Below are 15,364 nucleotides of genomic sequence, written 5' to 3'. Positions count from 1 at the left end.
CACGGCCCCACCGAAATCGGAGCCATGACCAGTGGCCGCGGAGTTCTGAGCGCCGGTTTCTGTGGGCCGGCCACTCCTGCCCTGAATTAGATGGAGACTGGGCTGACCCGGCCAGGCTCGTGTTCCCACAAATCGACAGCCCTGCGCTGGACGTCTCGACCTCACCAGGTCCTGACCTGGCTCGGGACGCCAAGCAGCTCGCGGGCCGGGGCGGGGGCACCTCCCCTTGCCGCCCCCGCCGCTGCTGCGCGGCATCCCCAGCTCCAGCGCAGGAGCATCCTCCCCGGCGCGACGGAGGCGACGCTTCCTCCTCCTCCTCCCGGCAAGGGGAGCGAAGGGGGGTTGGAGGGATGGAGGCGCATGCGCCGCGACCGCACTGCGGAGCCGGACGAGGCGAATCTGGCGGGCGCGCCCGCGCGGGTGCGCCCGCGCCCGCGCCCGCGCGCTCAGACGCACGAGCGCGTGTCGAGCGAGAGGAGCGGCTGCGATCGGCGCCGGGCAGGAGCGGCGGCTGCATCTTCGCAGCCTCCTCGACGGGCGCGGCGGGGGGCAGCGGCGCCGCCACCTCCGTCGCCGTCGCCTCCCGCCTCGAGCCAGGTGGCGGAGCGGCCGGGCGACGCGCCCCGGCGGGCTCCCGGGCGGACGTGATTTCTGGATCGCTCCTGCAGGTGCGTGTCGGGGGGGCGCCAGACGTGAGCGGCGCGGGGCGCGGGGCGGGGCGGGGCGCGACGCGCTGGCCGGGCTGGCGGGGGCGCCCTCTTCGGCTGGACGGGGGCGGGGGCGGCCGCCTTCGGCCGGGGGGGGCCGGGGCGCCGCGCCGCGCGAGGGGAGGGCAGGGCAGGGCGAGGGGGGCCGCCGCTGCCGCGAGGCTGGGCGCACCCCGGCTGCCAGACGTGGGCAGGAGGACCTGCGTGCCGCGCGGGGGGGAGCGGGCAGCGCGGGGCGGGGGGGCGATCGCCGTGCTGGAAATCTGGAGCGCGGGGGCTCCGAGCGGGGTGCTCCGGGGGAGGGGGCCGCGGCACCCGCGCTTGGGGGCCTTCCGGGCAGGGCGCCCCGGGGGAGCAGGGCTCGGCGCAGCCCGTTTCGCATGTCATTCCCCGGCCTCTGCCCTGCAGCCCCGGGTCCTGCACCCCTCGCTCCCCACACGCAGGTGGCGAGACGGGCCGGGAGGCCGGCTTTCCAACTGCACGCCCGGCGGCGGGGGGGGGGGGTGTCTCTCCGCAGGAAGGCTCAGTGTGTGCGTGCGTGTGTGTGCGTGTGTGTGTGTGAGGACTAGGCGTGTGCTTGAATGGGTGCCCAGGGCACAGCTCGTTGCAGCGCACGTGGTGTACGGAAGAGGGGGCCTCGGAGCATGTGCAGAGTGCGCTGTCTCACTGTTGCCGCTGTAACCGTGGGGGGCGCTCCATGCATCCTGGTTGAGCCGAAGGGACTTTCCGGGCCAGAGGTGATGTTTTCTAGACCGGCCCATTTGTAGGAGCTGGTCAGCCACCGCCGGCGATTTTGCCTTCTTTTTTTTGCCTTCGCGCTGGGCTTGAGCCTTCGGGGGCGTTAGGCTGGCTGCGGATCTGGGACTGGGATTTTCTGGCTACTTTGCAGATAGATACCTTGCTGGTGGGCGGGGGGGGGGAGGCGATGGCTGGTGGGGAAGGGAAGAGCTAACATTTACAAATAAATACAACGGACAGACCATACTGAGGGTCTCACCGCTGAGTTCGTAATAGGGTGGGATGAGAAAACCAGTGGAGGCTGGTGGCGCCTATGTCAGTGGGCTGGTGAATCCGCTCCGGTTTCAGTCAGAACCAGTCAGAACTCTAAAAGAGTTCTCCAAGGTGAGAACGTTAAGAGTTCTGACGGAAACCCAGAGTGGATTAACCGCCCCACTGACATCAGTGCCACCAGCCTCCCTTGGAGGAAACCACCGGTGAGACTCAGTGAGGACGCGCTGCATGGACATTATTCACCAAGGGATTCAACACTCTATGGCGACTGACGCCCCACTCCAAGAGTTACAGGGGCACAGCTGGGTAATTTTAGACTCCGGACTTCATGGCCTTCTGTGTGTGTGTGGGGGGGGGGGCGGTTATTGAGATGGCAATATGTATTGCTTCCCTTACTTCAAAATGGGGCAAGCCAGCTCTGCTGCATTCATGGCTTCCCCTGCTCATTCTGTTGCCTGGGGCTCTGGTCTTCTGCCCCAACGTCCCACCCGGATGGCGCCACTGAACAGCTACTGACCCCTTGATCTGGTGGCTTTGCTCTTGTAGGGGTGTTGGTTTTCCCACCTCTTCAGCCCATGCACCCTCAGTCCCCCGAGGACTAGATCCTGAGAAACGTGGAAGACTTGACTGGGTGGCTAGTTAAGGATGAGAAAAGGCCAGCCACTGCCAGCCCACGCACACGCGGCCTGTCTGCACCTGCAAGCCAACTCAGGGCCACTTTGAGCTTGTTTTCATCCTTCAGGTGAAAGTTCATTTTACTTTCCAACAAGCAATCCCCGTTCCCACGTGCTTCTGATTTTCCTGTACTTGGGAGTGGGGCACTGTGGCAGCATCCATTACCAGGGAGAATGGGCTTCAAGCTAGAAAAAAACATTAAGTGGTGGGGACACCGCAAAAAACTATTGTAAAGTTGGAAAGGGGCAGAAAGGGGCAATTCAAATGATCAAGGGGTTGGAGCAACTCCATTAGGAGGAAAGTTACAACATCTGGGACTATTTAGCTTAGGAAAAAAGTGAGTAATAGACAGAGGTGTACAAAATTATGCATGGTGTGGGGAAAACGGATGAGGAGAGGTTTTCACCCTCTCCCTCTCTCATAATACTAGAACCTAATGGGCTCATCCCATGAAGCTGAATGGTGGGAGATTCAAGACAGATAAAAGGAAAGACTCCTTCACACAGCACATAGTTAAAACTATGGGATTTGCTACCACAAGATGATGGCCACCAATTTGGATGGCTTTAAAAGGGCATTAGACAAATGGAGAAGGTGTTCGATGGATTCTAGTCCTGATGGCTCTGTGCTGCCTCCACAGTGGGTCTATGAACACCAGTTGCTAGGGAACATGAGTGGGAGGGTGCTGTTGCACTCATGTCCTGCTTTTGGGTTTCCCACTTGCATCTGGTTGGCCACCATGGGAACAGAATGCTGTACGAGGGCGGCTTTTGGTCTGATCCAGCACGGCTCTTCTGATGTTCTTATGATGACTACCCCTGGACTCCGTTGGGTGCCCACCCTCTAAGGCCCAAGCTAATACATGAGACAGTGACTGGATCTCCCCATGTTTTTGTCTGTACTTTTAAGCTTCCACCAGGGGTGTGGGGTGTGTGGGGGTACTCCACTTTTGCTTGGAGCAGGAGATGGGCAGGGGGAGAGTGCTTAACCCTTTCCCCAGTGCTATTTTGGCAATGTAACCACCCCCAACAGCAGTTAAGCTTTCTTTTCCCCCTGTGGTTCTGAGCACAACTTTAAAAGCCCTGAAATACGTTTTATTTGAAGAGTGGGAATGTGCTTGTATGAGTAAATAAAGAAAATAAAATCTGGGATGGGAGTGGGGACTCAGGCCATAAAAATAGCTTGAGGAAAGGGCTGAACACCCCCTCTCCAGGACCGCTCTTCTGATCCAAACCAAAGAAACACCCCCCCCCCCGACACTTGAGTGCATAAGCAAAGATGTACGTAAGGCTATCAATGGCTACCACTCCTGATGGCTATATTTGTCTCCTCCAAAATCAACGGCAGGCTGCATCTGAATAGCAGTTGCTGGGGAACAGGAGCGGGAGGGTGCTGTGGCATTCATGTCTGGTTGCAGAGCATTTGGTGGCCTCTGTGGGAAGAGAGAGTAGAGGGAAATTGGTCTGATCCAGCAGGACTCTTTTCATGTCATCTGATCATGGTGGCGCTCCCACCATTTCATGCGCCGTTTGGGCCTTAGGAGTGGGGACACAATGGTTTCATCTTCAAAGGGGGCCACAGGTCTGAGATGGGGGGGGGACAGCGTCCTCCCTTCAAATGTTTTGCCTAGTTGCAGACCATTTCCCCTGCTTCCATAGAAGTCAATGAGCACTCCTGCTCCGTTCACCTGTACTGAAAGAGACACGGAGGGCTACAGTCTCCATCCAGGCAGTCCAAGGAGGGATGACATCTTGTTCTCACAATGGCTGAATCAGACAAGTTCTGCCCTGCAGGCTGCAGTGATCCAGTCCAGAAAGAGATTTGCATCCGGATCTTCTGTTCATGAGAATTCGATGCTCTGACTTGGATTCCTGCATTGAGCAGGGGGTTGGACTCAATGGCCTTGTAGGCCCTTTCCAACCCTACTGTTCTATGATTCTATGAATTCAGCCCATGGACCTGTTGACTTAAGGATCTGGGGCAAGAGCAGGGACATCATGTTCACCTTTGGGGAATTTCCCAATCAGCACACAGCCTGCTCTGGAATTCTACCATGCCAGCATCCTCCTAGGCTGCCTTTTGGGTCCAGCCAACACTGAGCATGGTTACAGTGAACATACTGTGCATAATGACATAGTTGTTCTGTGAGATTATGGGGATAGAGTCAGTGCTGTAGCTAGTTGTTTCTTGACCCAGGGCAGGCGGCCAATTTTCCAACCTCCCTCCCTCCTCCCTCTTCCCTCCCCTCCGCTCCCCCAGGAAGCAGCACGGAGACGATTTAAGGATATTCATGCGCCTTTAACCCTGTGGCTGAGGAAATTTCAAGTTCCTACTATGCAGCTGGACTAATTCTGCTCAGAAGCTGATGCTCCCAAAATCTGCTGCTGGCTGATCTTCGATATCGCAGGGTCTCTGGTTTTCTCTTCCGTCATCAACAGCATTTGGTGCTTTACTGTTTCAAGTGGTAGATGGTAGACGCAGGGCTGAAGAGAAGCAGTACTGCTGCCTTTCAGCCTGGCCTGCTGCCCTTATTAATCCTCTGAGCAAGCAAGAGTAACTTAATGGAACATTATTTTTGTTTTGTGAACCGCCCAGAGAGCTTCGGCTGTTGGGCAGTATAGAAATAAATAAATAAATAAATATTTTAATAACTGTTGATATGATGCATGATATGCAATGCCTATTTTGCATCCCTCTCCAAGTTGTATCCAAGGCAGGAGTCCCTAGTGCCCTAGGTTTTAGACTTCGGTATACTGTGCCTAAATGACAGTCTTCATCAGAGTTACTGATGATGGACAACATTGTTGTTGTTGTTCAGTCGTTCAGTCGTGTCCGACTCTTCGTGACCCCATGGACTGTAGCACGCCAGGCCTTCCTGCCCCGCGCTCTCTCCCGGAGCGTGCTCAAGTCCATATTCATTGCATCGGTGATGCTATCTAGCCATCTCATCCTCTGCCGTCCCCTTCTCCTTTTGCCTTCAGTCTTTCCCAGCATCAGGGTCTTTTCCAGGGAGTTTTCTCTTCGCATTAGGTGGCCAAAATATTTGAGCTTCAGCTTCAGTATCTGTCCTTCCAATGAGCAGTCAGGGTTGATTTCCTTTAGGGTTGACTGATTTGACCTCCTTGCAGGATGGACAACATGTCACCCTGCAAATGCAAGATCTGCTCGATCAAACCAGGAGTCCACCTAGACCAGCATTGTTTGAAGCTAGCCAGATGACCCACAAAGCAGGGCATGAGTCAGAATTTTCAGAGTTGGGAGGGACTCAGAGGTCATCCAGTCCAACCCCCGATCAATGGAGGAATCTTGCAACTACAACATCCCAGCCTCTGCGTATATACCTCCAGTGAAGGAGACCTCACCAACTCCTGAGTCCAATCTCTTCCTCTGGTGAACAGCTCTCAGTGTTAGGAGCACCGTCAGCGGGCGGTGAATCTGCTCCGGGTTCCAGTCAGAACCAGTTGCACCTTCGATAGCTCCTTTAGAATTCTGACTGGTTCTGACTGAAACCCGGAGTGGATACACTGTCCCACTGACACTGGAGCCACCAGCCTCCACTGGGTAGGTGGGTTCTCCCAACGTTAAGCTGAAAATTTTTGTGAACCACCCAAAGAGCTTCGGCTATTGGGTGGTATAGAAACAAAGTGAAACAAATAAATAAATAATCTGCTTCCCTGCGATTTCCATCCATTGGTTCTGGTCCTGCCATCTGGAGCAACAGAGAACAAGTCTGCTCCATCTTCCGCATGACAGCCTTTCAGATATTTGAAGGAAACCCCTCTCCCCTGTTTGTTCCCAGTTTTTGCTGTTCGAAGATACACTGCCTCTGAACACAGAGGCTCCAGTTAGCCCCTCCTCCATGAGTTTGCCTTAATCCAGGGTCCCCAACCTCTTTGGGTCAGTGGGCATGTTTTGGAATTTTGAGAGAGTGTTGTGGGCACTCTCACAAAATGTATTTTATGGGCGGGGGCTTGCCCATTCATAAAATAGTTGCTATGGTGGGCGTGGTCAGTCACAGAACCATCATTTTCCAGAAGGCAACTGGTCAGACTAAAAGAAAAGTACCTTGCCCAAGAAACTAAGTCAGGGCTGTTGAACCTGTTGAATCCCATTTTGGAGATGCTCTTGCGGGGTGCATTCCAGTGGTGGGCGTGGCCTAAGGCAAAAGGGGTGGGGCCCCAAATACCAGCATGCTTTAGCTTAAAGCTCTCACTGCCAGGAATGAAGCTTTAGGAGGGGGATTTCAGCCTCTGAGAATAGGGGAGAAACTGCGCAAAAGCTGGGGAAACCACCAAATGATCGTGGCTGCGGCAAAGGGGAGGGGCAGGAGAGGGAGCAGGGCCTTCTGGGAAACCCTGGAAGGCTGGATGGAGACCTCTAGAGGGTGGGTTTGTCCCCCAGGTGTGACATTCTGCAGTCCAGGGCCTGAGCTCCAAAGCACAAAACTACTCTTTTGAACCCGGATGAAGATGGCGCTGGAGGGCAGCCCTTTGCTTTGCAGCAGGCCAGTCAAGCCGCCTGCCCATTAGAAGCAATGATCATTTAAAAAATCTTAATAAAGCTAAGGTCAGGATTGGTGGCCAGCCTGGCGAGCATCGAGAGAGGGGTCTGCAGCCGCATTGCTCCCCACGGGCGCCCCCTCGGGAACCCCAGGTCTCATCCTCTTGAAAGGTTCTCTCAGTTGGTGGCAGCGAATGTCCGTGTCATGCGAAGAAGTCTTTCCCTTCCGCCCGCCCTGAAACGGCTGCCGTGCCGCGGGCCCACCGGAGGCTCCAAGGTTCTCTCAGAGAGGGCCCCCCAGCCCGCCCCACTCTGCCTACCTTCTCAGCCTACACTCTCTAAACCAGCCTGGCCTGACCCAGCACCCCCCATAGGTGTTGGACTACACATCCTATCACCCCAGCCAGAAGCTGGGGATGATGACACTTGTAGTCCAACACCTATGGAGAGTGCTGGGTTGGGCCAGGCTGCTCTAAACCATTCACAAACCATGTTAAATTCCTCTGTTATTTCTCCCTCTTCCTGCCCTGTCCCTTTGAATTGCTGGTTGCATTACTTATTGTTGCCTTGGCAGGATAAACAGCCCCTGCCCTCCCTAGGGGGGGCAATGTTATCAGGCTGGTCTTCAGGGCCCGTCCCATCTCCTGCTTGCCCCCGTCTCTTCCCCTTTGCACCTTCCCAGATGCCATCATTCTGAATGCGCAGGCGTCTGTTTGCTCATCACTGCTGCCATGCAGGGGTAATTTAATCCCTTTTCCATTCCCGCCTATATTCCCTTCTCTGTGGTGTCTCAGCACTCCTAATGCAAGTAGAAATCGGAGCATAAACTATTCACCTCCTCCCCCGTCAGCTTGTCTTCATCATTCAGGGGATGTTTCTGATGTAGCTGTGGGCGCGATTCACCAAAGGGAGGCATGTTTAGATCCTGTTTACCCCCAGTGCAGGGCGGGGGGTGGCAGATCGTGGTGTGTGCTTTTTTAACACTGCCCTTGAAGACCCCCCCCCCCCGTTGTGATGCTGCTGGAGCAGAGGCATCTTAAAGATGGGGCAAGATGGGGAACTGGATGGATGAGACCCTTGGACCAGGGCTTAAGAAGAAGTGAAGGCAGGGGTGGACCATCCATATAGGACAACTAGGTGGTCGTCTAGGGCGGCAAGTTAAGTGGGTGCCAAATTTGAGGGGAAAAGTACAAATTTTTAAAAATACAAATACACATGAAAATTTTGTATCTCTATTCCATCTGATCTCAGAAACATTGGCTGGATGGACAGATGGATGGATGGAAAAACTGAATAATGATGACTTTGTTTAAATAAATACGCTTTAAAAACATTAAATGGAAAATGGGGCAAAATGTTTCCCTGTTTACCCCAAACCTCAGCCTAGAGCTGCCCTTGAGGCACGTGCGTGCGTGTGTGCGTGTGTGCGTGCGTGCAGGGGATTGCATGGTTCGCCTCTAGTTGCTGAAGGCAGGCAGGGAGAAATGGCCAAGGTGATGGGTGTTCAGGGAAAACATCAGCTGACTTGGAAGGCTTTATAGCAGGGTGCAGGACCTTAGGCCTGGTTCTGGCTCTCCAGGGTTCCCAGATGGCTCCCTTTCCCCAACTACTGGTCATTTGGTAGTTTCCTGGCTTTTGTGTAGTCCCTACCCCACCCCCCATGCTAAAAGGTCGAAATGCCTCTCCTAAGGCTTAGTTACTGGCAGTGATATAGCTTACGGGTGCAATCCTATGCATGTTTAGACAGAAAAAAGTCTTGCAATTCTCAGCATGCCCCAGCCAGCATAGCAGGCTGGGCATGCTTGGAATCGTAGGACCTTTTTCTGTCTAAATATGCATAGGATTGTACCCGTAAGCTATAATATGCCGGTATTTCTGGCCCCACCCCATTTGCCCACCACTGAAATGCAGCCTCCAAGGGCGTCTCCAAAATGGAATTTGTCCCTCAGGCTGAAACACCCTATTGTATAGCCCTGCCAGGTCAGCGAAGAATACAGGCTGACTAGGTGGGGAATCCAGAAGGCCAGCTGTAGGAAGTTTTATTTATTTTTTATTGTATTTATTACATGTATATCCTGCCTTTTTTCCTCTTGCAAGGAACCCAGGCAGCTTACATGATCCTCACAACAACCCTGTAAAGTAGGTTAGGCTGAGAGTCAGTGACTGGCCCAAAGTCACTCAGTGACCTTCCTGGTGGCATGTGGACTAGAACCCAGATCTCCCAAGCCCCAGTCCAGCACCGTAACCATTATACCACACTGTCTGTCCTTGCTGTACAGCCCTGAATGGGTCACCAGCAGAACAGAGATCTGACGCTTGCCAGTTCGAGCCCCAGTGGCTCTTGATGACAAGGTTCAAGACCCTATATTGGGTGGATCTTGCCCATCGCCGGGCCAAGATTAAAGCATGTTGCATCTTCGAGGTTAAAAAAAAGTTAGGTAAAATGCTGATGGATGTGAAAACTTAGTTAGTGATCCAGACCATGAAGAAATTAAATGGAACAGCTCACACTGTAGCTATTCCACAGGGTTGCTCATCGTGTTCAGACCCAATGGCAGCGTAAGAATAAAGGATCCCTCCGGTTTTAGTTTGGGGTGGAGAGAAGGTATGCCTAAGCCAGCCAGCCACAACCTGGCGCCCTGCAGAAGTGTTGGACTACACCTCCCACTGCCCCCAGCCACATGGAACATGGGAACATGGGAAACTGCCTTACACTGAGACCCTTGGTCCATCTAAGCCCAGTACTGATGGCACTGGCTGGCAGCGGCACTGCAGGGATTCAGGCAGATGTCTTCCCTAGCCCTGCCTGGAGAAGCTGAGGACCAAAACCTTCTGCATGCAGAGCAGGTGCACTGCCCCTGAGCCATGGCCTCTCCCCTTCAGGCATTGCCCAGCCTGTCTGGGTGTGTGCATGTGATGGGAGTCGTAGTTCTGCACGTCTGGAAGACCCCAGACTGGGAAAAGCCTGGAGCTCTCAGATGCTTGGACACATTCCCAGATAAATCTACCCATCATCAGCCAAGGCCTGGCTCCATGCCCACCGACCTTTGGGCACTGGTTGGGAATAAGGTCCCAATTTGGCCCTCCAGGCTTCTCCTAGATCGCCATGCCCCTTTTTCCTGTCCCACCCCTTTCTCCCAGCCACCAATTGTCCACCAGTTGCTTGGCTGTTTCCCAGATTTTTGCACATTTTCCCCATTATAACAGGTTGAAATACTCCTCCTAAGGCTTCCTTACTGGCAGGAAGAGCTTCAGGCTAAAATATGCTTTGGGGGAGGGTGGCCCCATCCCTCCAACCACTGGAATGGTGCCCCCGATAGCTGAATTCAGCCACTAGGCTGAAAGAGTTCCCCATCCCTGGTGTAGCAGATTGACATTCTAGGCAGGGCCTTCTTTGTGGTGGTGCCCATATAGTGGAGTTGCTGCTGGTTCCTGGGTTAATAGCTTTATTATTCAGGTTTATTTATTATGTGGCGTGTGTGTTTTTAAATGCTGGCTGTCAGCTTCCTGGAGGGATGGAATAGCATGATTAAAATGTTCTTAAATAAATACCGTGTCTTATCTAAGACGACATCAGTAAAGCAGCATTACATGTTGCAGAGGAACTCGTATATTTATACTGTGTGTGGGGAGAAGAGTGATGCAAGCTGAAGAAATGCAAAGGTAGTTTTCTTTAATATAAGGTACATGTTCAGAAAAAGCATGTGCGATGGTCTTGGATCCAGACTACTTCAGAATGTAGAGGGGGAGGGCAAGTTTGAATGCTCTCTCATGTCAAAAAATATTTCCAAAGTAAATGTGCTAGGGAGTGACATTCTAGAACTGTAGAATCGTAGCATTGGAAGGTGTGTTAGAGATCATCTGGTCCACCCCCTGCTACAGCAGTATCTCTGACAGATGGTCACCCAGCTTCTGCTTAAATACCTCCAGTGAAGGAGAGCCCTCCACTTCCTGAGGCAGTCCGATCCACTGTCGAACAGCTTTTACCATTAAGAAGATTCTCCTAATACTTAGCCAGAATATGCTTCTCTGCAATCCCCCCCCCCTTGGTTCTATTCCTGCCTTTTAGAGCAACAGGGAACAGGTCTGCTCCATCTTCTATGTGACAGCCCAACAGGTATTTGAAGGCAGCTATCTAGCCCAGGTCATCTCCTTGATGTTCTTCCCTACCTGCATTCTGAAGTGGGACAGGTGGGCTATACCACATGCCTTTTCTGAATATGTAGATCAGCTCATCAGAAAGGTTGCAGAGTTCCTAGTTGTCTCTTGATACACGGCAGCGACTTTGGAACATTCAGGATCCTCAGATGAGAGAGCGATGTCTGTCACTTGACCAGCTGCTTCCAAACAAGCAGATCAGGTAGCAACAGGGATTCCAGGGTTGCCCCCAGGCAGAATGTTCAGGCAGAAAATGTTCAGCTCTGCAACATTTCCACAGCTTCCTTCCCACTTGTACATCTTCCGCTCCAGTGCCGGACGAAAACCTCCATATTGCAAGAACAATTATATTAGCTAAAACTTTGCACCTTCTGATTTACTTGCACCATTTTGTGGACTCATGAAATCCTTTTTGATGGTGCAATCTTATACATGTCTTCTCAGAAGCAAGTCCCACTGAGTTCAATTAGGCTTGCTTCTGAGAAGACACGTATAAGCTTGGGTTAAATTGAGTTCAATGGGGCTTACTCCCAGTTAAGTGGGTATAGGATCAAAGCCTGAACCTCTTGTCTGGCTTCCTCTCTTAAATTTCAAGAGATGGTGGGTCAAAAAAAATTTTTTCATTGAGATTTTTTTTTTCATTGAGATTTTGAGGGGAGAAAAGGTGTAGTTGCTTTTCTTCAGTGATCCCTGCCTCATTTTTTGTTTTGCTCCTGCTTGGTGTTTTTATGCTCTGATTTTATGTAATTTGATGTGTGGGTGTTGTTGTTTTTTAGACTGAAAGGTAGCAAGCATATAATTGTTTAAAATATATAAAGTTTGATTTGGTAGAAGAATTTGGGATTTTGACCCAAAATGTTGAATATAACACCCCTGAAAGATTTACTTCTGAAGATAAACAGATACATTGCAGGCTTTGGGCATTACGGGATTCGATTAGTTTTAAAAGATAGGAAAAATATTGCCCTTGATTGACATTAAACAGATGCTTATTGGTTTCTGCTTGAAGTAGTATGAAAGATCAGAGTGGCTTCTTGCTCAGCTAAGCACAACAGCTTTCCTGAATCTCTTTCTAGTGGAAAGAGCCTCAAATGTGTCATTGGAAAAAACTGTGGATGAGATTTAACTTCTAGAGACCTATGAAGACGCTGTCTACTGTGGCAGAGCATTGGCCCATCTATTTCATTTCATTTCATTTTAAATATTTATAAGCTGTCTTTCTGGACCACATCTGCCCAAGGCAGCAAAAAAATAATAATACAAGAATAAAAATATGATACAATAATGTAATAAAACTTTAAAATTCAGCAAACAACAACAATACATTAAAATGTAATCCAGTCAGTATAAAACATTTGTACAACCACAGCAGTAAAACAGCAATAAAACAGCTGCATGACCAATAAAAGACATTGGTCAAAAGCCATTCAAAACAGCTGGGTTTTCAAAGCCTTTTTGAATGCTGAGGGACTAACTGCACATTCCTTCGAAGGGAGTTCCACAAGAAAGGGGCCATGACTGAGAAGGCCCTATCTGTAGTGGCTGCCAATCTAACTGATATTAAAAGTAAGTCCACCAGTAGGGCTTCCAGCACCTATCTTAAAGCACAGTCAGGTTCACATGGGCCAGTTTTGTCTGCTCCTTTTGATTGGAGATGCTGAGGACAACCTGGGATGATCTGCACGGCAAGCAAGCGCAACAGCACTGAGCTATGGCTCCTACCTTGGGGGAGGGACCGTAGCTCAGTGCTAGAGCACCTGCTTTGCATGCAGAAAGTCCCAGGTTCGATCCCCGGCATCTCCAGGTAGGGCTTGGAAGGAATCCTGCCTGAAACCCTGGAACGCCCTTGCTGCCAGTCCGTGTCAATACGGGGCCAGATGGACCAAAGGTCTGATTCAGTATAAGGCAGCTTCCTATGTTCTTGAGGTTGCTGGATCCTGAGGAATGAAAATGCTAGCAAATCACAATATCAAAATGTAACAAGGTCATCTCCAAAGGTGGTGGCAGCAACACTGTCAAAAATAGGGACACTGCATTACCAGGGGTGGGGGCTGTTGGAGAATTTGGAATTCAGCGAGTCCTTGCATCGTATTTCACTCTTGTTTTAAACACTACCCTGGCTACACATCGATTTAATACTTGGTGCTTCTTGTCTCTTGATGCACACATCGAACAAGAATGCCAAATTGTATCAGGTCCATGTTTACAGTCTCCTCCACCGCTGACGCAATGCCATTCATCTCTTGCCATCACCAGCTCTTCTCTACTTCTCGAAGGTGGGGTTACAGGAGAGTTCCGCTGTGAACCCCGAGCAGGAAGCTGTTCAGTAGCGCACAGCCTTTCACAGGTAGAGACCGTGGCCCAGGTCGCAGTGGAGACTGGTGGCTCTGATGTCAGTGGGGCAGTGAATCGAAGTGCAAAGCATCTTGGAGAGCTCCTTTAGGGTTCTGACTGATTCTGACTGAAACCTGGAGCAAATTCGCCACCCCACTGACGTTGGAGCCACCAGCCTCCACTGCCAGATCCACCTCTAGACAGGCACAACAACCAGAGCTCCGAGATCTTGATCAGAGAGACTTCATTAGGTGCTGCTGGCCTGGCCTTGGAGGTAAGTGGGGTGGAAGCCTGGCGAGGGCCTTCCCAGTGGTGGTGCCTTCATTTATTCATTCATTCATTCATTCATTCATTCATTTCTATACCACCCAATAGCCAAAGATCCCTGGGCGGTTCACAAAAATTAAAACCAACAAGCACACAGTAAAATGATATAAAATATAAAAACATTGAAACCACAATATAACAGTACAACCAGAGTAAAACTAGAATAAAACCTAGCAGCAATGCAGAGATTTAAAATACAGATTTAAAACAGCGAAGCTAAACGTCTAGAAAGCTAAAATGCTAAAATGCCTGGGAAAATGCCTGTTTATGGCATATCTTCCATTGAGAGGTCTTCCTGGTACCTTCCTTCCTATGTCTGAGATGCCATTTAGGCCTCTTCCTTAGGTAAAGGTAAAGGTGTCACCAGCCAGTCGTGTCCGACTCTAGGGTGTGGTGCTCATCTCCATTTCTAAGCTGAAGAGCCGGCGCTGTCCGAAGACGCTTCCGTGGTCATGTGGCCGGCATGACTGAACACCGAGGTGCACGGAACGCTGTTACCTTTCCCGCCGAGGCGGTACCTGTTTATCTACTTGCAATTTCTTGCTTTCGAACTGCTAGGTTGGCAGGAGCTGGGACTGAAGATGGGAGCTCACTCCCTCACGCAGCACTCGGGTCTCGAACTGCTGTCCTGCTGACCTTCTGGTCTGCAATTCAGCGTCTTAACCACTAAGCCACCGCGGCCCCTTTCTTTTGTACCCAAGCTTTAATGAATAGGAAACCTGATCTTCTCCGCTGAGAAGGTTTACACAGGCTGCTGCAGATCTGCCCCCTTGTCTTATTGTGTGCTGCTGCTGCTGTTGCATTGACATTTTTCCAGCGCTGCCGTTTGATCGGATTTTCCCTGTTTTCTTTTGTGTGTTTTTTTGCCAGTTTTACTTGTGTGCTGCTCGGACACTTTATTTTAAAAGACGTGCTATACATCCTTGAACTATACATGCAAAGCAAACAGAGACCTGATCTGGAAAAGAGCGACATCTCCAGCCACTTCAATAGGGCCCAGATGAGTATCTGTGGCTGCAATTCCATACACACTTACCATAGAGTAAGCCCTGTTGAACTCCATTGGACATCTGAGTAGACCTGCATAGGATTGTGTTGTGCCTCAGCAGCACACACACAAGCCTTTTTCCACACACCCATCTTCCATACCAGATCAGGGCCCTTGTGGCTTGACCTCCATTTCTGCACATTAACAACCCATTACTGGGTTTGTTGCAGCTGATCATAGGAATATAGGAAGCCGCCTTCCACTGAGTCAGACCTTGGGTCCATCTAGCCCAGTTTTGTCGACACTGGCAGCAGTGGCTCTCCAGGGTTTCAGGCAGGAATTTTTCCAGCCCTGCCTGGAGATGCTGCCGGGGATCGAACCTGGGACCTTCTACATGCAAAGCAGGCACTCTACCACTGAGCCACGGCCCCTCCCTCATGCATGGTGGATTCTTAGTTAATGGAGCCATATTACTGGAGCAGACGATGGTGGGACAGTCGGAGCAGCATGCATTACTGGAAGCAAATAGAGGGTTTTTAAGGTTTTGCCTGCACTGTACCTGGCGTATGCTGGCTTTATGGTCATGGTCCACAGGATCTAAGGCTGAAGACTGTACAGCATCAGAGTGAAGTGAAAGAAAGGCATCTCTTAATAGCACTCCCCC

General features: G+C 51.3%; 1 protein-coding gene across 1 annotated transcript in view; it reads left to right on the top strand.

The window, feature by feature from the left end:
• Positions 1–448: 448 nt before the first annotated feature.
• LOC146338641 (actin-binding protein WASF3-like) overlaps positions 449–15,364 on the top strand; it is a 67,814-nt gene continuing 52,898 nt past the window's right edge. The window contains exon 1 of the mRNA XM_084813368.1: positions 449–668. The gene's annotated coding sequence lies outside the window, so the exon portion shown is untranslated. The remainder of the gene's footprint in view (positions 669–15,364) is intronic.

Source organism: Heloderma suspectum, chromosome 9 (assembly GCF_057233095.1).
Source record: "Heloderma suspectum isolate Gila_16-S chromosome 9, 16-S_ref, whole genome shotgun sequence".
Classification (NCBI taxonomy): Eukaryota; Metazoa; Chordata; class Lepidosauria; order Squamata; family Helodermatidae; genus Heloderma; species Heloderma suspectum.
The sequence above is the reverse complement of the archived record's forward strand: the minus strand, read 5'-3'. Positions and strand labels throughout refer to the sequence as shown.